Source organism: Helianthus annuus, chromosome 16 (genome assembly GCF_002127325.2).
Source record: "Helianthus annuus cultivar XRQ/B chromosome 16, HanXRQr2.0-SUNRISE, whole genome shotgun sequence".
In the NCBI taxonomy this organism is placed as follows: domain Eukaryota; kingdom Viridiplantae; phylum Streptophyta; class Magnoliopsida; order Asterales; family Asteraceae; genus Helianthus; species Helianthus annuus.
The window spans coordinates 80446026-80467753 of NC_035448.2; positions in this window are offsets into that span (position 1 = coordinate 80446026).

Consider the following 21728-nt stretch of genomic DNA (forward strand, 5'->3'; position numbering starts at 1 on the left):
TGGGTTTGGGTATTTATAGGAATTCAAGTACCGTTAAGATCATTCGTCGAAAAACGTGCTTTGATCTAGACCTTACATGTGGGCACATGGTTTTCAAAACCATGGGAATACATAATACCATCAAATCGTATCGCAAAAAAGGATGAAAACCATCCATGTGTGGCACATTGTTTTGAAATACATGGGTGCCTAAAAAATGGACCAAGTTCAATGTATCTGCCAGAAATTTCAAAAATGGTCCGTACACTTGTATAACTTGATTTTTTTGGCACTTTTAAACCCCTTTAACCTCATTTCAAGGCCCTAAAATGATATTAAAGTATAGGGAACTTAAAATATGCTCAAAGACATCACGGATGTCGGTTCGTTTGGCCGTACGGTTGCGTTATTCGGTTAATTACGACGGAAGTCGTAATGAACGCAAAAACGATCCAAATTAAGCGACGAATGGAATTTTATCATGCCAATCACTAAAATAAAATATTTTAATGATTACATAAATTTTTGGACGTCTGGTTCTATTCAGAACGTAAGATATGCGCAAAAATGCAAACTTATGCACTTTTGACGCTTTTAGTCTCTATTGATCAATAAAGTTTATTTTTGCGCACTAAACACCACAAAGCCTATTTCTAAGCTATGTAAAGGTTATTTAGGGTATGTTTAACTTATTATCAAGTTCCAGAATGTTCGTTACTACACAAATCGGTATAGTTTCGAAGTTTGACACAAATAGTCCCTACGATCGAACAAGGTTGATTTTAACACACCGAACCATCCAAAACTTATTTCTAAGTTATTTGGAGGTTATTTAAGGTATGTTAAGCCTATTTCACTATTCCGCAGTGTTTGTTGCATTAAACTGGTTATATTTACGCATTAGTGCGTGTATAACCTTCCAGAAAGCGATTTAGAGCTTGAAATTGGAATCGAATCGAATTGAAAAAAATCACCAAATACAAATACACACATAATAACACAAAAACACATATAATAACACCAAAGCACATTGTTTTATTAATAATCAACATTGTTTTATATCGTACAGAGATTACAGAGCACAGTTGCCACAGTCTCCCCTACTTCAGGAAATTTCGTCCCGAAATTTTAACTAGAGGAAGCTTGTGAAAACAAATGTGGATATTTGGTCATCATTTGGTCCTTAGGTTCCCAAGTAAATTCTGGGCCACGTTTGGACTCCCAACGAATTTTAACCAAATGAATCCATTTGTTCTTCAACTGCTTGAATGTACGGTCCACTATCTCCACGGGTTTCTCGACAAAGTGCATCGTTTCATCGATTTGGATCTCGTCGAGAGGTATGTGAAGATCAGCGTCAGCTAAACACTTTCGCAGATTGGACACGTGAAAAGTCGGATGAATATTTCCAAGCTCTGGAGGCAGCTCTAGTCGATAGGCAACCTTCCCAATTCTTTCCACAATCTTGAATTGTCCCACATATCGAGGTGCAAGTTTTCCTTTCTTTCCAAATCTTACGACTCCTTTCCAAGGTGAAACCTTGAGTAGGACACGATCTCCGACTTGAAATTATAAGGGCTTGTGTCGCATATCCGCATAACTCTTTTGATGGCTTCTAGCTGTCACAAGATTATCGCGAATTTTCTTGATTTTATCTGTTGTTTCTAGAACGAGCTCAGGTCCAGTAAGCTGAGCTTCACCGGTCTCGTTCCAACAGACAGGTGAACGACATTTTCGACCATAGAGAGCTTCGAATGGTGCGATATTGATGCTAGCATGATAACTATTGTTGTAAGAGAACTCGATCATTGGCAGATGAGAATCCCAATTACCACCAAAGTCTATCACGCATGCTCTAAGCATATCCTCCAAAGTTTGAATTGTCCTCTCGGATTGTCCATCTGTTTGGGGATGATAAGCAGTGCTTAGATTTAGTTGGGTTCCCATAGCAGATTGCATGGTCTTCCAGAAATGAGATGAAAATCGAGCATCACGATCAGAAATGATATCCAAAGGAACACCATGTTGTGATATAATCTCATCAACATAAATCTTTGCAAGTTTATCAGCAGATAGATCCTCGCGAATCGGAAGAAAATGAGCTGACTTCGTTAATCGATCGATAACAACCCAAATAGCATCATGACCTTTAGATGTACGCGCTAACTTAGTGATGAGATCCATTGCAAGGCTCTCCCACTTCCAAACCGGTATCTCTGGTTGTACAAGCAAACCAGAAGGTCGTTGATGTTCAGCCTTGACTTTGAGACAAGTTAGGCATTTCGATACGTATAAGGCAACATCCTTCTTCATACAAGGCCACCAGCACTGAGTACGAAGATCCTTATACATTTTATCAGCACCAGGATGGATAGAATATCGAGACTTATGAGATTCGTTCATTACCAAGGTGCGAAGATCATCTTGTTCGGAATCCACAAACGATCCTTGAAATAGAGCAAACCATCGTCTTTCGCTTCGAGTTTAAGCTCAAGCTGACGTGGTAATTCCTTACCCATCAAATTTTATGAAACAAAAAATTGCTGAGCTTGAAGGACACGAGATTGAATATCAGATAGAGTTCGAACAGAATGAAGCTTGACTCGCTCCTTTCGACTAAGCGCATCGGCTACGACATTCCCTTACCAGGGTGGTAGCGAATCTCGCAATCGTAATCGCTCAAGAGCTCGTCCCAACGTCATTGCCTCATGTTCAGCTCTTTCTGATTTAGAATATGCTGGAGACTTTTGTGGTCTGCAAAAACCACACACTTCGTTCCATAGAGGTAGTGTCTCTAGATTTTCAGCGCGAAAACCACAGCTCCTAACTCAAGATCATGAGTCGTGTAGTTCTACTCATGAATTTTCAGCTGTCTAAATGCATATGCAATAACTTTACCTCGTTGCATGAGGACGCAACCAAGGCCTAAGTTGGACGCATCGCAATAGACAACGAAATCATTGCTTCCCTCGAGCAGAGATAGAACAAGAGCATTGCATAACTTCCGCTTCAGTGTTTGGAATGCTTCTTCTTGTTTGGGTCCCCACTCAAAAGGCTTATTCTTCTGAGTCAAAGCAGTGAGTGGAACCACAATCTTCGAGAAATTTGAAATGAATCGACGATAATAACCAGCAAGACCAAGAAAAGATCGAATCTCTGTCGGCGTAGTCGGTGTATTCCACTCCTTAATAGCAGCAATCTTGGATGGATCCACATGAATACCCTGCTTGTTGACTATATGACCCAAGAATTGAACTTCTTTAAGCCAGAATTCACACTTGGAGAATTTAGCAAAAAGTTATTCCTTCTTCAGGAGTTCCAAAGTCAAACGAAGGTGTTGCTAGTGCTCGGCTCGATACTTCGAATAGACAAGAATATCGTCGATGAACCCAATAATGAACTTGTCTAAATAAGGTTTACAGACCCTATTCATTAAGTCCATGAAGATGGCTGGAGCATTTGTCAAACCAAAAGGCATGACTGTAAACTCGTAATGGCCATATCTTGTGCGGAAAGCAGTTTTGGGAATATCTTCTTCGAGAACACAAAGTTGATGATACCCAAAACGCAGATCGATCTTGGAAAAGCATAAAGCACCTTGCAGCTGGTCGAAGAGATCATCAATTCGAGGTAGGGGATATCGATTCTTGATGGTAAGCTTATTCAGCTCACGATAATCGATACACCTTCAAAAAGACCCATCTTTCTTTTTCACAAAGAGGACAGGAGCTCCCCAAGGCGAAAAGCTCGGACGGATGAATCCTTTATCAGATAACTCTTGAAGTTGTTTCGATAACTCTTGCATCTCCGACGGTGCAAGACGATAAGGTGCTTTCGCAATCGGGTTGGCATTGGGTACAAGGTCAATATGAAACTCGACTTAACGAACTGGAGGCAAACCAGGCAGTTCATCAGGAAACACCTCTGGATAATCCCGAACAATCGGAATATCCTGAATACTCTTGCTCTTGCTTTTCTCATCGGTGACATGTGCTAGAAAAGCGACATATCCTTTTCGCAAATACCTTTGGGATTCCATACATGACATAAGCTTCAATCCACCTGAAGGTTTATCGCCACGAACTTCCAAAACATCACCAAAAGACAAAGGAATGTGAACGATCTTATCAAAACAAACCACCTCAGCATGATGTTTGGTTAACCAATCCATCCCCACGATAATATTGAAACTCCCAAGTTGCATCGGCGTGCGGTCAATGGGAAAAAAAGATGGTTATCAAGGTTCAATTGACAACCACGAATAACAGAATCGAGAACAAGAGGTTTACTAGAAGCAACTTCGACAGATAAGGGTTTCCTCAATTTAGTTCTAGGTATCGCAAGCAAAGGTTCAAAAGATAACGAAACAAAACTTCTGTCGACACCAAAATAAAAAAGAATAGATGCGGGTCGATTGTTAACAAGAAACGTACCGTTGACAACAAAGGTACCATTGACAATGAGGTTGTCAACTCGAGCCTCGTTTGCATTCAGATTGAATGCTCGTCCACGAGCGGGATCGATCTGTCACACCCCGACCACGTGGAACATACAAAATGTGGCGGAAACGTCGGGGAGTGTTGTCACAGAATCAATTGTTTCAAATCCATGGTAAATGAAGTTTCGTTTTATTAATCAAACATGAAAGTTTACATTGCTTAAACAAGAATCAAAGTGTACATAACATAAATTAACTAGTTCTTGTCTCGTTTTAAGTCACTAAGGCACAGGTCCGCCTAAGTATGTCTTGATAAGTCCTAGGCATCATCTCCTGAAAACACATGTGAAAATAGGTACGTCAGCATAAAAATGCCTGTGAGATACATTGGTTTTGTGAAAACGGAATTCATGACTTATGTTTGGGAAAATGTTTAGTCATGAACCTTGTAATTTGCTTTGTCTTGTAAATCGTTTGAAAAACGGTAAGATCAAATGATATGTATAAATAAGAGAACACTGTATGGTTAAACGGATAACCATGTAAAATGAGTTTGTATAAGATAAGTCGTTTGTAAAACAATGTCTCGTGAAAAGTGTGTTATTTGTATAAAATGTCATATGTCTCATACTGAAATGATTCAAATAACGCTACGATATGTAATACCATACAAACACTTATATATAGGAAGTACCAGCGGCGTATCCACCATGCTTGTATCATATTACACACGCCTCGTTACTAAATCACTTACTCAAACCAAACCATCAAGATGAAATGTTTAACAATTGTGGAAATGTTTATGTATAGTCAAATTCCTATTGTCAAATGTAAATCATGTCAACGGATACAACTGGTTCACACGGTTCAATGGTTACAAACGGTTCATAAAATCAAACGGGTTTAGACGGTTCACATAGTCAAATGGTCACAACAGTTCAAAATGTAGCATAATGTGTTCATATGCTGGATGAGCATATGCAACAGAAATGCAATGTAAAACAATGTACTAAGTACGCACACAATGGGCATACATAGCATGTAATGTAAAACAATGTACTAAGTACGCACACAATGGGCATACATTGTGACAACTGCCACTTTACGGTAACTTTTCACACTTAATATACTCATTTTAGCTACATTTTTAGCTACATTTTTTATTCATTTTGAACATCCGAACTGCTTATTTCGTGACATACACATAGAATACTCAAGGAATACTTACTTAGGATGCATATTACTCATTTTTATTATGTACATTTGGAACAGTATAAACAATGCATCGAAACTACTAGAAAAGCACCTAATAAACTAGTATTCTGACCAAAAAGCAGAATCCGCAGAAAATCATCTAAACGACATCTTTAGGACTTAGACGAAAGTCCAACATCTTATATATATTAAACCCTAACTAGGAATACACGGGTTTGATTTAAATCCTTTCCGAAGTCCGATAACACTAAAAATTGCCCGAAAAGCACTAAAAGCGATGATTTCAACACGTTTCCGTAGAAATTCTGCTGAAATCAGCTTTCTAATATTTTTACGACATGTAAAAATATTATTTGACATATAATTCATGTGAGGATACATTCGGGTATCATCCGAGCCAATAACTACATCAATTCACACATGTTTCGCAACTTAGCGTTCAAATAACATCTAACCGAAACAATTCGAAACAAATGTCCGAACGATGTCAAATCTTTTTTTTAATGGTCATCTAGTGTTAATCGGATCATTTTGGTCTAGTAATGATCATTTAACACCCTTTAAACACTTAAACACTTATACTTATAAACTACCTAAAACATCTAACTAAGAACTCTAACATTTTTACTAAGTAATTCAAGAAGGAAAAGCAAAGGGAAACCCCCCCCCATTCACGGTTGCAACACCCCTTGTGGGCCCCACTTTTCTTTCAACTTGTTACCAATAATATCTAGATCTTTACTTCATGTTGCAACTTGATACAAGTGGTGAAATGTGATCATTGTAGCAACTAGTTACCTTCTTTTTCTAACCCTTCCATTCATGCATTTCACCTCCTATCTTCACAACACCAAAAGCTCCCAACAACACCCCATTTTCGGTCAAGAACACCCCTCCCCCATCTTCATTTTCAAGCCACTTTCATGATGATCAAGATGCATTTTCATGGAACTTAGGAGGATCTAAGGCAACCACAAGTAGAAGCAAACATTTCCATCCATCTAAGGGCTTTCAACCATCAAATCTTCATATTCTTTGCTTTTCATTTTCACCTAGATCATCCCTAGCCAAGAGCTAGAAGTGAGCCTTCTAAATCCTTCATTTTCATACTTGTTTATGTATTTATTGTTAAAGAACAACTTATAACTAAAAGAACAATACAAAATAAGATGAAAATATAAAGAAGCAAAATAATAATCATAATATAAAAGTGTGTTTATGTTGTGATTTATTGATGATTACTTGCATATTTGATCTAGTTTTGATGATTAGCATACAAATAACTTGTTAGATGATGTTTAAAAACATAATCTAACAAGTGTTCATGAAAGTGTTTAAGGGTTTTGTTAAACATGAAGGATTAGATGGATGATCATGATCTTTGTTTTTGTTAAAGTATATAAAGTGGTTAACTAAAAATAATGCTTTTACAAGTTATAAAAAGAAAACATACAAGATGGGTTTTTATAAAAAGCTTGTTAAAACTAGAAGTAAAATATGATTTTTGGACTAGTAAACATATGTAAAGATCATACCAAAACCCTACATGATTATGAGTTCATCTTGATAAGTTATGTTATAAATCTCTTATGTTTTTATTAAGAAAAATATGAGAAGATTGGTGGTGATTTTATAAGAAAAGATGTGTTTTTATTAAGCATGGCAAAGTCCATATTTCTAATAAAATATGGCCAAGTTTTCTTAAAAATCATGAGTTATAAAAACTATTATTTTTGACAAAATCTTTATTAGATTAAAAGATTTTTAAGAATAGTTTTTATAAAATCAAAGTTTGATATAAATATATATTTTTGAGAAAATATATATTTAGTTAACTTAACAACTTAAGTGCTATGTGTTATATGTTTGTATTAGTTATATGTATTATAACTAGGAACTTGAATACAATGATACAAATGAACACAATAAACATTTCGACTAAAGTCTTACAAGACTTCACATATTTACGCCTCAAAACGAGTTACGGACGATTCAAATAATCGGACACCATTTATGGTCAAAATGAACGACGGACGACTACACAAGTGAATTGCCAATCCGAAGAGTTACTACGATGTTTAGACGATTTTTCGACACGAAATATAAATATGCTATCGATAACAAATTTTCGGATGTTTATAAACTTACAAAAACTAGTATGTTTTTATTTACTAACAAATGTACTTAGTAAATTTTTATAAAAAAGGTTTTATAAAAATGAAAGGCTTATTATACTAGTGGGCTATTTTTATAACAAATGGGCTTATTATACTTAATGGGCTTAACATAAAGACATGGGCTAAGCCCAATATCAAAAACACATGGGCCAAGCCCAATACCAAACATATGGGCCAAGGCCCAACACTATTTAAGCCCAACACTATTTAAGCCCAACACTATTCAAGCCCAACACTATTCAAGCCCAACACTATTCAAGCCCAACACTATTCAAGCCCAACACTATTTGAGGCCCAACACTATTCAAGCCCAACACTATTTGAGGCCCAACACTATTTGAGGCCCAACACTATTTAGGCCCAACACTATTTGGGGCCCAAAAACATGAAAACATGGGCTCGGCCCAATGATACCATTATTGTAAACACAATCGTACAATTGATACATATAAGACACGAGACTAAGAGGACTAAATCCGACTATACAACTCACAAGATACAAGATGACATATATATATATATATATTTGGTGAAATATATATATATATATATATAACAGATTAACAACTCATTCATCTAAATACACCGTTCAACGAACAGTATAGACATACAAGTCTTACACACAAATAAGACACAAGACTTGTACTCAAGTTATTTACAAAGACCGAAGTGTCTAACAAAAATAAGAACATTTGTAGGTCGCAACGCTATTCAGGACGACCGCACGTGAGATCTTATTTTCATCTATTCACAGGACGCGATACTGTGAGTTCATGTCCCCTATTCATTTAAATGTTTTACAACTTTACAACTATCGGGGAAAATACATGTTCAACGTATGTTAAAGTTAGGGAATGAAACACCTTAGATCATGTGCGAATTAGGGTTATACATCTAAGCACCATTAATCCAGTTTGGACCTAGGTACAAGTGGTTAGATCTAATGGGTTTTGGCGAGCCCCACTCTTGGTCGTGGACCCATACGGAAGAGTGCTTTTGTGTCCCAGTCGATAGGAATCGGCATAAAATCGTCTAGGGTTGGATTGCTTCCTTTTTCGTCACACATATTAATGTCCTCGCGAAACATTAATGATCAACGATTTCATTGACGCTTTACATACTACATCATTACATACAGATACATTTTATTCAACTCACATTTTATGGATACATTTTATACAACTCACATTTTATGGATACATTTTATACAACTCACATTTTACAAAAACATTTTATACAACTCACATTTTACAGATACATCTCATACAACTAAACTGCATGAACTCGCCAACTTTTGTTGATGTTTTCAAACTTAACATGTATTCAGGAAATTAGTGGACCATGCAGACATTTCAGTCAAGGAAAACAAGTATCAAGACTCCATGCCACCATTTGAAGGGTTTGCCCGTTATATACCGCCTCTTTGCGGTGATATAGTGGTCAAAGCCTTGACATTTTAAGACTTACATCTTGATGTATAAAACAATGACAACTTAATTTCATTCTATGGTTTGTAACCAATACATTTAACTTATGTTGCGTTCTTTTGAAACGATTATGACAATGGCATTGGAGCTTGTTTTTATTCATTTAGTATGTTCACTTATATTGTTATGCAATGAGAACCGATCAGATCGCACCTTGCGCTTCCGCTATGAGCGGGTGTGACAGATTGGTATCAGAGCATCGATTGTAGTGAACCAGGATTCTTTCTCGAGTCTAAGTCTACAATCACTAGGGACCTCTCACGAAAACCTCTTGTTCATGTTGAACATTTTTCAAGGTCCACTACAACAAAAATTCACTTCACATAAATCAAGCGAGGACATTTCCATGGGTGAAGTCTATGAGAAGTAGACACATTACATTAACATACTATGTGCCTACAATACATTACATTATCAGTTTACGCATTATAAACAGTTCACAAGTTCAGCTTATACAAGATAGAAATCCTTGATTGATAGGATTTTACATGATTATATATATAGGTTGTTCAGATATATGTTGCATGAAATATTTGGCAAAAACAAAATGCCTTCGACTCCGAATTCCATTGTCATCCTTGACACACATAACATGGTTAAGACACGACATCTTTTACACAAGATATGATACTCTATTTTCAAACATGACAAATTTTATACAATACATCTTCCATGAGAATATCGACCTCACGTCTATTGCGGAGCTTATGACGAATGTGGTTCCTAAGTGAGACCATAGAGCATTGATCCCGTGGAAGAATGGTTGCTTTCTCCTGGATGCTGAGATGCCTGACTTCAGTAGTGACGATAACGCGGAAGTGGCAGCCTTGGACAACAACTCCGTTAGTGGGACGAGGTCCCTGTGGCTCATACAAATCATGATTGACGAAACCCTTGTCTAGTCAAGGAAGATGAAGCACTCATCTTGAAGGTGCCCCCCAGTGGTTATCTTTACAAATTCTCTCTATTTTTATTTCATTTAATGTCGTGTCATTCTGCGAGTAATGACAACGGACGTTAACACATGAACTATCATGAAGTTCCCTTCTGTGTTAAACATAGACAATAGTGTCCTCTCTCTGACTGAGCGTCTGCTTTGAACGAGAGAATGCTAGGGTGACCATGCAAGGCAATTTATTATTACGGGGGCCCACGTAATAACAACTTGTAGTGCATGGGAATCCTGGGGGACTCTGCGGGCGAAGCTAGTGATCACTATCCATTCAAAATTCCTAAGTTGTTCAAATTTCTATCCAGTAGACCACAAACCGAGATGGTTACTATAACACCCTACAATAGAATACAGGAAGACGATACGTATTGTTCACACCTAATATTCAATCTACAACACGAGTTGTTCGAGACTAGTCATCTAAACAAATAAAACTCGTTAACCACTCATGGAGGATCTTTCCTCAACATTCTAGAATTCTTGTACATGAGTTGGTTCTTTGGTGTCTACGACACCTTATCTTATTTATTGGAAATGGATATAATAAATTCCTTCATATTGACATTTGTCTTATCCAAAGGGATAGTATGGCATGAGCCATGCTACAACTCCCTCAATACATTCTATTCGACATCTATGGAGATTTTAATGATCTCGTTATAGCTCGTAAAGCTCAAGCACTATTACCATATTCGTCACACGAACAAGTACGACAAAGGAATTTCTCTACTTCAGATGATCAAAGCCTATGGAGTATGGAATGCATACTATATGGACGGAGGCCACTGGTTGGTTTCCCCTCCTCAACAAATTATTTCTTCTTCCACTTAGACCTTTGACCAATACACGCAAGAGGCACTACGCATTTTGGTTGCGGTTATCCACATTATCATCTATTCAAACATGTATGAACAATACGATCTTGAGGATTCTATGACCGATTTCCTTCTTCATTATCGGGCACATGATAGACTATATTTATCCAACATATATGTCTAGATTCTTTTAATGTTGTATCTTAAAAAGATCATGGCGCAAGGAGGAAGGTCTACACCCAAAAAGGGGTTAACTAATCAACATCTCACAGTCAAACTAAAGTTCTTATGGAACAACACGAGGGTGCAGAAATTGCACAACATGCGGTTAATCGGGACGACACTAGTGACGGTACTGGTAGTTCAAGTGATTCAAATCTCGATGGATCGGGAATGAGTAGCAATGCCACACCAGAAGATGCGACCACACAAGGTCTTAATTTTAAGACTTTTCGGACTGTAAGCGGCAAGACCTCGTTAATACGAGAGGTTTGGTACGTTCTGTCTACCACGTAAAGACAATAAAGTTGGTTAGTCATACTAGGAAATACATTCCTAAGTAGACAATTAGATACACAGAGAGTCTCCTGCTGAACGCAACCTTAACTTGGTGGAATCTCCAGGTACAAACGCTAGGAAGGGATACAGTGAAGAGGTTGTCAGGGGAAGAACTCAAGGATCTTATACAAGAAAAGTATTGCTCGCTGATTTAAATTCAAAGGTTGGAAACAAAATTCTAGAACTCGATCATGACTAGAGCCAATGTTGTTGGTTACACTCGAGGCTTTCACGATCTCTCAAAGGTTGTTCCATACTAGGTAACACCCGAATTCAAACACATTGAATGCTACCCTTTAGGGTTTAGCCTCTGAGATCCGAGGCATGACCGCATCATCCCACCCTACCTCGATCACTCAAATAGTAGTTACCCGACACGTTTCTTACCAATCAAACTTATGCATGTGAAATGAGTTTCATGGCTAGGACGGGATTGTCCTAGCTACAATTAGGGATTGGGTTATCCTACATCTAAACATATGGATTGGGTTATCCTACATTTAAACATAGGGTTCCTAAAACTATATAGTGAAGTCCTCGCCACACAGGATTTAACATGTACTTGGCCAAGAGCCAAGTAAGCTAGACGTCCCCTCATTATATAGAATCGACATACGGTAAACTAGTCGAGTCAGGGAAAGTTGTTAGAGAATGTTCCTTGGAACTTGGCGAGCGAAGATTCAGTATCGATCTCTTACCCGTTGAGTTGGGTAGTTTCGACGTAGTGGTTGGCATGGATTGGTTATCCGATAACCTAGCCGAAGTCTTTTGTCATAACAAGGTCATTCGCCTACCACCACTAAACAAAGAGACACTTATTATTCAAAGAGAGAAGCACGACACACCATTGTGGATCATCAATTGCATGAAGGCACAGAAGTGCTTACGAAAGGGTGGTATTGCTTTCCTGGCGCATGTCGTCGACAAGAAGGCCGATGGGCCGCAGCTGACAGATATTCCTGAGATAAAGGACTTTCCTGAAGACTTGCCGGGCTATCACCATATCGACAAGTCGAGCTTCACGTCGACTTGGTGCCGGGAGCTGCACCCGTAGCCAAATCTCCATATAGATTAGCACCTTCTTAATTGGAAGGGTTACCCACACAACTTCAAGAGTTGTTGAATAAAGTATTCACTAGACCAAGCTACTCACCTTAGGGAGCTCCAGTCCTATTTGTGGAGAAGAAGGACAGAACGTTCAAAATGTGCTTAGAGTACATAGAGTTGAATAAACTCACCATCAAGGATCGGTATCCACTACCGAGGATTGATGACTTATTCGATCAATTGAAAAGTTCATGCTTCTACTCCAAGATAGACTTGCAATCGAGGCATCGCAAGTTATGAATACAAGAGGAAAGCATACCAACGACGGCTTTTCAAACTCATTATGGTATTCACGAGTTTCTCATTATGCCCTTTGGTTCAACGAACGGACCAGCGGTCTTCATCGATTTAATGAACCGCGTGTGCCAGCCGTATCTTGACAAATTTGTCATAGTGTTCATTGACCACATTTTAATATACCCACGATTGGCCGACGAGCACGAGCAACATTTGAGAACCATTTTAGAACTACTCAAGAAGGAGACACTAATGCAAGTTTTGGATTCGTGAAGTACAATTTCTCGGGCAGATAGTGAACGAGAAAGGCATTCAAGTAGACACCTCGAAGATCGAAGCAATTAAGAGCTGGGAAGCACCCAATACTCCAGCTGAAGTCCGACAATTCTTGGAACTAGCGGGGTACTATCGGAGATTTATAGAGAATTTTATAAAATTTCTCAATCGCTAACCTCCCTCACCTAAATTGTGAAACAAGAAGAATCATTTCAACTTCTCAAGGATAAGTTGTGCGATGCACCAATCTTATCACTACCCGATGGTACCGATGACTTTGTAGTTCACTGTGATGCTTCGCATCAAGCATTTGGTTGCGTACTTATCCAACAGGAAAAAGTTATCGCGTACACATCACTTCAACTGAAAGTTGAAAAGAATGATACCACTCACAACCTCGAGTTAGGCGCAGTGGTATTCACTTTGAAAATATGGCGACATTACTTATATGGTACTCAGTGTACGATTTTCACGGATCATAAAAGTCTTCAGCACATATTCAATCAAAAAGAACTAAATATGCGTCAGCGAAGTTGGATTGAATTGGTGAATGACTATGATCGTGAAATAAAGTACCATCCGGGCAAGGCGAACGTTGTAGCAGACGCCTTAAGCCGCAAGGAACGAGTTAGAACTTTGAGAGTTCGAGCATTACAGATGACGATTCACACGGATCTTACCACACGAATTCATGATGCACAACAAGAAGCGCTCAAGGAAGAACATATTCGAGCAGAAACACTTTGAGTCACAGAAAAACAATTAGTACCGAAAGAAGATGGAACTTTATACTCTGTGGGAAGAATTTGAGTTCCACTGTTTGGCGGCCTTCGAGATGTTATTTTGAGGAAGCACATAGGCCCAAGACTTGAAAGAGTACTATTGGTGGCCTAACTTCAAAAAGGATATCGCGACTTATGTCGGAAAATGCTTGTCCTGCACAATGGTCAAGACAGAATATCAGAAACCCTCGGGGTTGCTACAACAACCCAAGATTCCCTTCTGGGAATGGGAACAAATATCGATGGACTTCGTTACGAAGCTACCCAGGACCGCAAGAGGCCACGACATGATATGGGTAAACGTCGATAGATTGACAAAGTCCGCACACTTCTTGCCGATTCGGGAGAAGGATAGCACAGAGAAACTAGCAGAACTCTATCTTAAGGAAATAGTGGCTCGTCATGGAGTGCCTATTTCAATCATCTCAGACCAAGACGGTCTCTTCATTTCACGAATTTAGAAGTCATTTCAAGAGGCCTTTGGATCTCATTTAAATCTAAGTACGACTTTTCATCCACAAACTGACGGCCAGAGTGAACGGACAATCCAAACACTCGAAGATATGCTTCGTGCGTGTGTTATGGATTTGGGCGGCAATTGGGATACTAATTTTTCTTTGGTTGAGTTTTCCTACAACAACAGCTACCATACAAGTATACAAGCTGCACCGTTTGAAGCTCTCTATGGTCGAAAGTGTCGCTCTCCGCTATGTTGGGCGGAAGCGGGCGATAAACAACTAATCAGACCGGATTTAGTCCAAAAGACTACGGATAAAATCTTTAGATCAGAGACAGTATCAAGGCGGCTCGCGATCGATAAAAGAGCTACGCAGACAGGAGACGGAAGCCATTATCTTTCGAGGTCGGAGATAAGGCCTTGTTGAAAGTCTCACCTTGGAAAGGCGTAGCAAGTTTCGGCAAATGTGGAAAGCTTAACCCCCGTTATGTAGGACCCTTTGAAATCTTAGAAAAGATTGGCACCGTTTCCTACAAACTGAAGTTACTAGAAGAACTAAGTAGTGTACACGACATATTTCATGTGTCGAATCTTAAGAAGAGTCCAACACAAGAAACGGTTATCATCCCGGCGGATGAAGTTCACATTGATGACAAACTCCAAATTCATAAAGCACCTGTTAAGGTCATGGACCGGGAGGTCCAGAAAATACGAAGGAGTCGTAACATATTAGTTAAAATCCGTTGGAACTCTCGACACGGACCCGTATATATTTGGGAACGTATAGATCAAATCAAAACCAAAATACCCCTGCGTGTTCGAGAATACTCCTGCAAAGGATGACTCAGCTTGAATTTCGGGACGAAATTCTCAATAACAGGGGGAGAATGTGACAACTGCCACTTTACGGTAACTTTTCACACTTAATATACTCATTTTAGCTACATTTTTAGCTACATTTTTTATTCATTTTGAACATCCGAACTGCTTATTTCGTGACATACACATAGAATACTCAAGGAATACTTACTTAGGATGCATATTACTCATTTTTATTATGTACATTTGGAACAGTATAAACAATGCATCGAAACTACTAGAAAAGCACATAATAAACTAGTATTCTGACGAAAAAGCAGAATCCGCAGAAAATCATCTAAACGACATCTTTAGGACTTAGACGAAAGTCCAACATCTTATATATATTAAACCCTAACTAGGAATACACGGGTTTGATTTAAATCCTTTCCGAAGTCCGATAACACTAAAAATTGCCCGAAAAGCACTAAAAGCGATGATTTCAACACGTTTCCGTAGAAATTCTGCTGAAATCAGCTTTCTAATATTTTTACAACATGTAAAAATATTATTTGACATATAATTCATGTGAGGATACATTCGGGTATCATCCGAGCCAATAACTACATCAATTCACACATGTTTCGCAACTTAGCGTTCAAATAACATCTAACCGAAACAATTCGAAACAAATGTCCGAACGATGTCAAATCTTTTTTTTAATGGTCATCTAGTGTTAATCGGATCATTTTGGTCTAGTAATGATCATTTAACACCCTTTAAACACTTAAACACTTATACTTATAAACTACCTAAAACATCTAACTAAGAACTCTAACATTTTTACTAAGTAATTCAAGAAGGAAAAGCAAAGGGAACCCCCCCCCCCATTCACGGTTGCAACACCCCTTGTGGGCCCCACTTTTCTTTCAACTTGTTACCAATAATATCTAGATATTTACTTCATGTTGCAACTTGATACAAGTGGTGAAATGTGATCATTGTAGCAACTAGTTACCTTCTTTTTCTAACCCTTTCATTCATGCATTTCACCTCCTATCTTCACAACACCAAAAGCTCCCAACAACACCCCATTTTCGGTCAAGAACACCCCTCCCCCATCTTCATTTTCAAGCCACTTTCATGATGATCAAGATGCATTTTCATGGAACTTAGGAGGATCTAAGGCAACCACAAGTAGAAGCAAGCATTTCCATCCATCTAAGGGCTTTCAACCATCAAATCTTCATATTCTTTGCTTTTCATTTTCACCTAGATCATCCCTAGCCAAGAGCTAGAAGTGAGCCTTCTAAATCCTTCATTTTCATACTTGTTTATGTATTTATTGTTAAAGAACAACTTATAACTAAAAGAACAATACAAAATAAGATGAAAATATAAAGAAGCAAAATAATAATCATAATATAAAAGTGTGTTTATGTTGTGATTTATTGATGATTACTTGCATATTTGATCTAGTTTTGATGATTAGCATACAAATAACTTGTTAGATGATGTTTAAAAACATAATCTAACAAGTGTTCATGAAAGTGTTTAAGGGTTTTGTTAAACATGAAGGATTAGATGGATGATCATGATCTTTGTTTTTGTTAAAGTATATAAAGTGGTTAACTAAAAATAATGCTTTTACAAGTTATAAAAAGAAAACATACAAGATGGGTTTTTATAAAAAGCTTGTTAAAACTAGAAGTAAAATATGATTTTTGGACTAGTAAACATATGTAAAGATCATACCAAAACCCTACATGATTATGAGTTCATCTTGATAAGTTATGTTATAAATCTCTTATGTTTTTATTAAGAAAAATATGAGAAGATTGGTGGTGATTTTATAAGAAAAGATGTGTTTTTATTAAGCATGGCAAAGTCCATATTTCTAATAAAATATGGCCAAGTTTTCTTAAAAATCATGAGTTATAAAAACTATTATTTTTGACAAAATCTTTATTAGATTAAAAGATTTTTAAGAATAGTTTTTATAAAATCAAAGTTTGATATAAATATATATTTTTGAGAAAATATATATTTAGTTAACTTAACAACTTAAGTGCTATGTGTTATATGTTTGTATTAGTTATATGTATTATAACTAGGAACTTGAATACAATGATACAAATGAACACAATAAACATTTCGACTAAAGTCTTACAAGACTTCACATATTTACGCCTCAAAACGAGTTACGGACGATTCAAATAATCGGACACCATTTATGGTCAAAATGAACGACGGGCGACTACACAAGTGAATTGCCAATCCGAAGAGTTACTACGATGTTTAGACGATTTTTCGACACGAAATATAAATATGCTATCGATAACAAATTTTCGGATGTTTATAAACTTACAAAAACTAGTATGTTTTTATTTACTAACAAATGTACTTAGTAAATTTTTATAAAAAAGGTTTTATAAAAATGAAAGGCTTATTATACTAGTGGGCTATTTTTATAACAAATGGGCTTATTATACTTAATGGGCTTAACATAAAGACATGGGCTAAGCCCAATATCAAAAACACATGGGCCAAGCCCAATACCAAACATATGGGCCAAGGCCCAACACTATTTAAGCCCAACACTATTTAAGCCCAACACTATTCAAGCCCAACACTATTCAAGCCCAACACTATTCAAGCCCAACACTATTCAAGCCCAACACTATTTGAGGCCCAACACTATTCAAGCCCAACACTATTTGAGGCCCAACACTATTTGAGGCCCAACACTATTTAGGCCCAACACTATTTGGGGCCCAAAAACATGAAAACATGGGCTCGGCCCAATGATACCATTATTGTAAACACAATCGTACAATTGATACATATAAGACACGAGACTAAGAGGACTAAATCCGACTATACAACTCACAAGATACAAGATGACATATATATATATATATATATTTGGTGAAATATATATATATATATATAACAGATTAACAACTCATTCATCTAAATACACCGTTCAACGAACAGTATAGACATACAAGTCTTACACACAAATAAGACACAAGACTTGTACTCAAGTTATTTACAAAGACCGAAGTGTCTAACAAAAATAAGAACATTTGTAGGTCGCAACGCTATTCAGGACGACCGCACGTGAGATCTTATTTTCATCTATTCACAGGACGCGATACTGTGAGTTCATGTCCCCTATTCATTTAAATGTTTTACAACTTTACAACTATCGGGGAAAATACATGTTCAACGTATGTTAAAGTTAGGGAATGAAACACCTTAGATCATGTGCGAATTAGGGTTATACATCTAAGCACCATTAATCCAGTTTGGACCTAGGTACAAGTGGTTAGATCTAATGGGTTTTGGCGAGCCCCACTCTTGGTCGTGGACCCATACGGAAGAGTGCTTTTGTGTCCCAGTCGATAGGAATCGGCATAAAATCGTCTAGGGTTGGATTGCTTCCTTTTTCGTCACACATATTAATGTCCTCGCGAAACATTAATGATCAACGATTTCATTGACGCTTTACATACTACATCATTACATACAGATACATTTTATTCAACTCACATTTTATGGATACATTTTATACAACTCACATTTTATGGATACATTTTATACAACTCACATTTTACAAATACATTTTATACAACTCACATTTTACAGATACATCTCATACAACTAAACTGCATGAACTCGCCAACTTTTGTTGATGTTTTCAAACTTAACATGTATTCAGGAAATTAGTGGACCATGCAGACATTTCAGTCAAGGAAAACAAGTATCAAGACTCCATGCCACCATTTGAAGGGTTTGCCCGTTATATACCGCCTCTTTGCGGTGATATAGTGGTCAAAGCCTTGACATTTTAAGACTTACATCTTGATGTATAAAACAATGACAACTTAATTTCATTCTATGGTTTGTAACCAATACATTTAACTTATGTTGCGTTCTTTTGAAACGATTATGACAATGGCATTGGAGCTTGTTTTTATTCATTTAGTATGTTCACTTATATTGTTATGCAATGAGAACCGATCAGATCGCACCTTGCGCTTCCGCTATGAGCGGGTGTGACATACATAGCATGTAATGTAAGACGATGTACTAAGTACGCACACAATGGGCATACATAGCATGAAATGTAAAGCGATGTACTAAGTACGCACACAATGGGCATACATAGCATGTAATGTAAAACGATGTACTAAGTACGCACACAATGGGCATACATAGCATGGAATGTAAAGCGATGTACTAAGCACGTACACAATGGGCATACATAGCATGAAATGTAATGTAAAGTGTTGTGCTAAGTATGCACACGATGGACATACATAGCATAAACACAATGAAATCATGTACTATATATGTACTATCGAACATAGCAAGTATATGATGTGAAAACAGGAAAGCATGAAAGTAACAGATAGGCACATGTGTTTCACCCCAAAATAGTTTGGAAAACAGTAAAAGAGGGGTTCAACGTACTCACCTGAGATTGCTTTGAGTTCTTGTATAATAACCAGATAATGCTAAAGATCACGGGATATCAACGGCACCTAATAGGTAGCTATGTTAATATACCGGACCAAATCGGAAGGATCGGATAGTACACGGGTTCGTAAACCAAACGAGTATGGATACTCGTGTAATATGGTTTAACAAAGCGTACATACCAAAATGAAACTTAACCTAAGTGCTTACGGTCCATCACGACCCGTTTAGGTAGCTTATGCTACCTTACGCGTCATTCGCGTAGAACGCGTCTGGAACGCCTAACATCGTGACCACAAGGTATAACCTCGGAAGGTTATAGCTCTGGTCACCTAATGTGTTTGGTCGGATCCTAATGATCGACCAAATGGGTCGGGTTCGAAAGTATAAGCGATTGTTTAGATCGCTTGCCTTACGAGCCTATATAAGCACTAAACTAAAAGTGACGAGCTAAGCATGTCAGAACATGCTTAACTAAGTTTAGAAAACAGGTTTGGCATCAAAATAAACGGCTTTGATGCTCACGAGTAGTTTGGTTACAAAATACGCAAGAGTGCGCATTTTGGCCGAAACTACGACTCGTCACTGAGCCTAGATAACGTGGTGACCAGTAGGTATAGTCACTACGGACTATAACCATCGTGATCACGCTCACGTTATGAAGTTCCATGAACTTCGCATCGACCATAAGCTGGTCAATGCAGAAAGTCAACAAAACGTTGACTTTCGGACTCGAAAAGCGATAAAACAACGAAAGAATACTTACGGAGGGTCCCCGAATGCAAATCTAGATCAGAGAAACTCAGGTATGAAGCAAAACTTCAACTTAGAGCTTTTAGATCTGATTCTTGTGATTTTTACACTAAAAGGGGGGGGGGGGGTATTTATAGGAAAAGTGGAACCGTTAGGATCGTTTATCGAATATCGTGCTGCGATCTCGTGCGTACACTTGTCGAAATGTTGTGGTAAGTCAGAAAATGCCCCTTGGCTCTTGATTGGGTGAAAGGGCATCGCCCCTTGATCGAACGAAAGGCCAACTGCATTAAATGCATACATTGAATCTGTCTGACAGTCTCACGCGGCCCGCCTCAACATTTAGGCAAAATTCACGCGGGCCGCCTGAAGCTTCTGATCTGCACATACTTTCAAAAATGGCAGTTTTGGTCCCTGTTGCGTATTTAAGCCATTTCCGACACTTCTAAGGCCCGTAAAGCCAACTTTAAGGCCCTAATATGATGCCTAAACATTGTGGACATGAAACATGCTCAAAAATGTTCCGGATGTTGGTTCGTTTGGCCGTACGATCGCGATGTTCGCTTAATTACGACGGAATGCGCATAAGCGCTAAAGACGATCCAAATGACGCGACGAATGGATTTTTCTCATGCCAAACACTAAGGCATAATATAAGGATGCTTACATAAATTTTTGGATGTCCGGATGTATTCAGAACGTAAGTTATGCGCGAAAGTGCAAACTTGTGCACTTTTTGACACTTTTAGTCCTTGAATGATCCAAAAGTTTGTTTTAGCATACCAAACACCTCAAAGCATATTTCTAAGCTATGTAAAGGATATTTAAGGTATGTTGAGTATATGTTGATGTTCCGGAGTATTTGTCGCATTAACTGAGTACGTTTACGCACCAGTTTGCGTATAATGCTCTAGAAAGCAATGTAGAGTTTGAAATTGAACAATAATTGATATGTGCAAAACATACACATATTTATACAAGATCCCAAGTATGAAATACAATATTTCATCGGCTTGGTATTTGTTTGATGGTCGCGGTGACACAGGTGTCACAGTCTCCCCTACTTTAGGAAATTTCGTCCCGAAATTTATTCGTAGGAGTCTATTTGTGACTTTGCCAAATAACCACCAGCGATATGTAAGGCAATATCCTGTCATTTCCTTAACGGTCATTCCTCATAAACGAATATGAACAGAGGAGTCATTTTCCTCA